This window comes from Octopus bimaculoides, chromosome 9 (assembly GCF_001194135.2).
Source record: "Octopus bimaculoides isolate UCB-OBI-ISO-001 chromosome 9, ASM119413v2, whole genome shotgun sequence".
Classification (NCBI taxonomy): domain Eukaryota; kingdom Metazoa; phylum Mollusca; class Cephalopoda; order Octopoda; family Octopodidae; genus Octopus; species Octopus bimaculoides.
The window spans coordinates 23,355,914-23,362,446 of NC_068989.1; positions in this window are offsets into that span (position 1 = coordinate 23,355,914).

Genomic DNA, 6,533 nt, shown 5'->3' on the forward strand with positions numbered 1-6,533 from the left:
CACCTTTCCTCTCTGACAACTTTAGGCCCAAAGGAGGTCATCTGGAAAGCGCAATTGTATGTCCTGATAAGTTGAAGAAATTCAGATGACGTTCGCACAGATCCTGCCAGCAGGTCCTTCAAAGGCTGTGGAGGGTTTTCAAATGGTGGCAGCTGCACTTTGCCATTTGAGCAGCACATCCCAGGTGGTTTGGCTGACCATTTCTTAGCATTGCAGTGCTTGGAGGTGGAGCACATACCCCCAATCTCGATTTCAGAATGGGAGGAGTAGCTTATCGTCGGTTCGTAGATGAAAGCCTTCATTAGCCAATAGGAACTTTTGGGGCTTGTAATGCCGCGAGCAGCTTCTCGTCGATGACTATTCCCCTGTAACCTACCACGTCTCAGAGGAGTTTCAGCAGATCGTGTAGTAGTAGTGACAGCAGCGTTTTTTAAATTGCAGACTGCCCATTGTTCAGCAGTCTCGGAGGCTCTTGCTTTGGCAGTGGCGGCAGCATTCTGTGAATTGCGTATTTTCCATTGTTCAGCAGTCTCGGACACTCTTGCATTGGCAGTGGCAGCAGTGTTTTTTGAATTGCATGCAGATCGAGCTAAGCTTGTTTCTTGAAAACGCACCGAATGGTCCTATGACCTCCTCCTTTTTAGTCGCATAGCTCTTTCATCGTCACTTTCAGTGACTCTCCAGCTTGTAGCATGCAAAGCGGTCTGAGCCAATCGCAAATTAGTTTCGTCAGAAGTCTCATTGATCCTTCTCGTCCTCTGTGCCAACGCAGCAGCCATTCGGTGCCCGAGACAGATTCTTTTCTTAGGTGGCATTTTGTAAATTGGGAGAGAGAGAAAATGAAACTGGCAGATGGAGAAATGGGATTAAATGAAGGCATAAATGAATCTGAAATTGTGGTTCTGATGAACGAAAAGTCAGCAATGAGAACAAAACTGTTTTCAAGCACAGACGTTTCCCGGTCATTTCCAAGCAACAGTTACTTGTTTCATCAAACAAACAGCTGAAAAATAAAGCAAAATGCAATAAAATAGAATAAAATGTAAATACATAATAAAATAAAAAAAAATTAAGAATGCAGACACTCTGTAAGAAATATAACAGTCAAGTAAACAATTTAAACATAAAAGCAAACAAAAACTAATAAACAAAGTGTGCTTGTTGCTAATTACATTGTCATTAGATTTTATTTTCTAATTGAATAAACCAACACTAATTATCTAACATTCAAAATTTCATGGCAGGAGATAAGTTTCAGCAAACTTGTGTAGCATGTTCAGAACTCATTTCTAATGTTGAAATGCCACATATCGAAAAATGCTTTAAATAACATAGGAAATAAAACAGCTACAGCACAGTCATCATTTGGTAGCCTCAGCAAGTTGTCACGTGACACTGTTTAAACTTTAACTGACCAATGGAGGGCACATAGTCTTAGCCCACACATTCTCTAACTGAGACTGTCACCTGTCAATCAGCGAAGCTACTTCAGCGTCAGCCTGTCTCACCTAATGATGTTATTTTCCTGCGGGCATGTTATGACTTTCAAGCCATTTTTGGTCTTCCTGCTTCAGCCATATATAGAAGCTGGCTTTTTCGACTGCTTCCTGTATTCTCCTTATTAGTTTTCTCAGTTCCGAGCTAAAAAATGCAAATCTTCTTTTGAATAACGTTGTCATTTTTCTTTCAATGAAGTCCCTAGCCCCCACTGCCAGGTGGCAATATTCGACAGTCCATCCCTGTTCTTTGCACTCTTCAATTAGTTTTTCGTGCCTCTTCTTCTTTCGTTTCTCTGCATTGTTGATGTTCTCTTCCCATGGTACTGTCAGTTCTAGTAAAATTCCTATTCTCCATTCTGTGTTCCATATGACTAAGTCTCATCTTTTTGTCGTTTTTATGAGTGGAAATATTACTAGTCTTCCCAAATCCGTGGCCAGCTCCCAGTATCCCTTCCATCTTTCGTCTATCTCGTATATTTTATTTGGAGGCCTGGTCTTATGTCCTTTTCCCTCCTTCTGGAAGTATATTTTCCTGCGTTTTTCCACTTTCGGTTACTCTCCCCTATTGTATCCTTCGATCTTCTCCTTGAATGCTGCGTTTATGATGCCGAGGACTTGATTATCACGCCATGTATACCTTTCTAGTGCTATCGGTTGTTTTTAAGTTTCACCGGACTAAGTTCACCGGTGAGGGTAGAACGTCGAAGGTAGACTTTATCAGGAAGGATGTTCTTGCTTGTTCCCTAGCCCAAAGTTCCTTCCATGAGATTCTGCGACTGACCACATATTCCTCCCATCTCAGGCACTGTCCCTGTTGACTACATTGCACCAAATGTACTTTCTGCCTTTCTTCTTCCTCCTTTCTCACTTCGTGTACCACTGCTTCTTTCATCTCTTTTACACTGCTCTTGCAAAATGGCCTGAAATTGTGCGTCCCTAGGTCGGCTCTTGCTTCTTGCGTTGCTCTGACTATATCGGCGTGTCTTAGTGTTACGATCGCCCTGTTTACTGCCTCTTCCGCATTCCATTTCCTCCCTGTTCGTACCTTTGGAGGGTTTTCTCGGATGCTCTGATCTTTTGAATACCTTAGAATCATTACTGTCCTCGCCTTTCCTGCTTTATATTCTTCGGTGATCGATGTTATTGGTAGTTGCAGCACGGGTTTTCCATATAGTGCAGTTGTATTCAGTGGTTTCGGCAGACCAAGCCATTTTATGATAAACACACTGTTCCATCCTTTCTACTCTACTCGCGGCTATTTCGTACATTTGCAATGGCCACATTATCATTGGGTACAGCCCAAATTGCAGTATCCAACATTTGAATTTTCTCGGCAGCGTTGTTCTGTCAATTGTCTTTAATCGTGTTTCTTTCCTTTGCCTCTTATCATTTAATAAATCTTTATACCATCTGCCAAGACTCTTTACTGATGTAATGGGGGTACATGCATGATTCGCTAGGCCTCTTCAGAGATTCACAAAAATTCAATACAAATAAAAAATAAAAATAAGAATAAAGTAAAAATAAAAATAAATGAAAAATGAAAATATAAAAATATAAGGCACATAAAAAGCCTACAAACAGTATATAAGACCATATAAATAGTTTTAAACACTCCAATACACATGTCTGTGCCTGTGTACATAACCATACGTAGATATCTATGGATACAAAAGCATAAATTAAAAACTTGATCAAGTTTTAAATTAAAAGATTTAAAGAAGTGCCTAATCTTTTTCCTAATTCTTTCTAGGGTACTTTTGCTATTGGTAGGGTATACGAATAGTGCGTTGTCTCTGTATAGACCCCCCTGGAGGTCTGGTACTTCTGAGAATAGCCTCTTAACTAGAAAGGCTCCGACTAAGTCAGTTCCCTGAGCTGAGTCGCTCGAGCCCATAGCCACATTGACGTTATCAGGAGTGTCCGACCTCGTCCAAAGTTTACCCTCGAATTCAATTATTGTTTTCCTAGCTAAGAGTATGATATCTATTTTTTCTCTATCTATAAGAGAGAGGTTGCGAGCATAAATTAGGGACTTATTCAATAGGATAGGGGAGATGCTTGCATAGTACTTCGATATATCGAATTGTATCAAAGAAAAGTTTTTCTTAAACTGAATAGAGTTGAACCATTTTAGAACGTCCTCAGTATTAACTCATATGCTGAGTGGGATGTGAGGTTTAATTTGGGGAATTACTCCGTCTGGAATTGTCTTACTCAGTCTGCCTATGTCTGACTTGGGCATATTAGCCTCACTTCTATGTTCTCTGGGAATCCTTTTTTTATGGTCCTTAATGCTAATCCAAGGTTCTTGGGGGATGAGAGGTTCGGTCCTTTCTAGTAGATCTAGCTTGGTCATAACTTCTTTGATTTTGCTGTTGGCTTGTATGAGGTTATCCGTTGATGTAACGTTATATTTTCTATGGAGCTCCTTAATTATTAGTGATCTATACGTATTATAGTCTAATTTATACCAGTTACCGGTTTTGTCGGCTGGTATGATTAGACTACCTTCATTTTTTATTGTGTTTAAAAATTGCTTTAGTTTCTTCAAGTGGTCGTTACTAATAGTTCTATGTTTTTTGTTTTTAGTTTTTTCGATAAATTCGAAGATATCCTTTTCGAAGTTTTCTAATGCGAAGTTCGGTGGTGGGTTTCTTCTACTTTTGAATACTTTTCTGTTTATGATAGCTTCCTGGTTCCTGTTTGAGTTATGTTTATTTCTATTATCAAAGTGATAGGCGGCCCATCTAATTCGTCTAAGGAAATCTGTAGTCCTGTAGATAAGAGCCGTCATCTGTGTGTAGTGGTATGTCTTTGGGAGAGAAATCGGTGTGAATCCTTTGTATCATTATTCATTCATCAAGTATTAAAAGTTGTTGTGGGTATGTAAAAACCAATCCGAAGGACAACGTAAATCACGTAGGTAAGGTAGATTTTAGAGGTAATACTTGATAATTGCAAACACCTGTATATTCCAGATAGTGGCCGGGGCGAAAAGATGAATTAAAAACGTAAAAATAAAAACAGAACACAAAGGATTCCGCGGTACACGTGTTTCAAGCTTTATAGTCGTTGCATCATTATATTGGTATATAATTGATAGACAGGATGGTATAAAGCTATCTTCAGCCGCAAATATATTCTTTCCCAAGTATTATATCACAAAGAAGTCACCAAGAAAAAAGTAAAAGAGAGATAAAAAGTGGTAGTCCACTTGGTATTGTCCATTGTAATATCCATTGTAATATACATTATAATATGTTTATCCTTTAAGTTGATACATTTACATAAAAGTTCATCGGTATTCCGAAATCTGTCCATATCGTGCCACAATTCAGAGTAGAGTGAATGCTAAATAAACATAACTAGCGTATATGGGATAGAAGAAGAGGGTCCAACAAAGGTAGAAGTTGGAGGTTCAAAAAAATATAAAATACGAAGAAAACAATATATAAAAAAAATACACAAATATTAATACAAAAATAATAGAAGTCAAATGGGGGGGGGGGGGGTAATATAAGAAAAAATAGGAAAAAATCCGGATGGTAAAGTAAGATGCATATAAACTATTTAGAAGGGTTGGAGAAGGGTGATAAATAAAAAAATAAAATAACAGAGGTAAAAAGAAGGGGGATAAGAAAAAAACCTAAGAGTAGAAAAAGAGAAATAAGGATAGATAAAGCGATAAAGATCTAAAAGGGTGAGTTCGTAAATGACAGACATACATGATGCTGTGTCGGCCAAGACTAGTGGTGGGTCATAAATAACGTCCGGCTAAAGAAACCTTGAAATATGATATCTTTGTGTTGAGTGGTCAGTTTAGCCAAAGTACATCACTACAACTTAAGTATACGAACTTATCTATTATATTGGTACATACCCTTATCTAGAGGATACAAAGATGATGGAAGTGGTAAATGGTAATTAGAACATATAAAAACCAAAACAATGAATAATTGGAAAATAGAAAAAAATATACCTTACCTACGTGATACAAAAGCATATATAGATGAGTACATATGTGTCCAGATGTACGTCAACAGTCACTGCCACCACATAGAGGGGGAAATATACATATATATATATCTATCCCCTCACACATACGTACGTATATACATATATGTATACACAAATATTCCCTTACGTACATGATCCCTGGCACCAACGTTATTCGTTGCGTTTTGAAAGCTATTTATATTTTAAAATGTGTTGGGTGCGTGCGTGTCAGTTCTGTTTGTGGTGGATGGGTCTATGTGGAAGTTCTTTCCAGAGGAGTTATTAACCCTTTAGTGTTCAGATTAATTTGTTCTCACTTTCACATATTATTTATAATAAAATTAAAAAGAATGTATAAAATAATATACTTACAAAATAATACAGTTATGACATATTTCTGTCATGAAACTGCCCAAAGCACCCTTTACACAAGGGCACTTTGCAGAAGGAGCACATATATGAGGTCTCGACCTGATACCCCTTTGCAGTTTTTCTTTTTTGGAGCGAACACAGTCTGCAAACTTTTTTCCTTCCATTTATCTTTTTGATTTTATGGAAGTCAATATTTTCTGTGTTGACATCCACCTCAGTTAATTTTGCTTTTCTCCCAGTTCTGTGCTTTCTAGAAGAAAAGCCCTCACGTAACTGAGATGCGATGTCAACCCGAAATTTCAAATGGTCGTAGTCTTTTGGTGGCGGAGGTAGTTTGTGACTTTTTACATATACAATATGAATTTACTATAGTTAAATTCACTAAAAACCACAAAATGTACCTCCACCATTTCTTCCCAGGTCGACCAACTGGGTAATATGCACGATATTGGTCGGATTTATCAACCCCACCCATATATTTGTTATAACAAATATTCACGAGGGGTTTCCCGTCAGCACCAACACCAGGTTGTTCATTAGAAGACAGAAATAAAATCTGTCTTTTGTCTTTGAAAGCAGTAACTAAAATATTTTCTTTACGCATCTGTAGAACGTCCCCTCTATTCTTTAATTTTGTTTTCATTTCACAGGGTAAACCTTTAC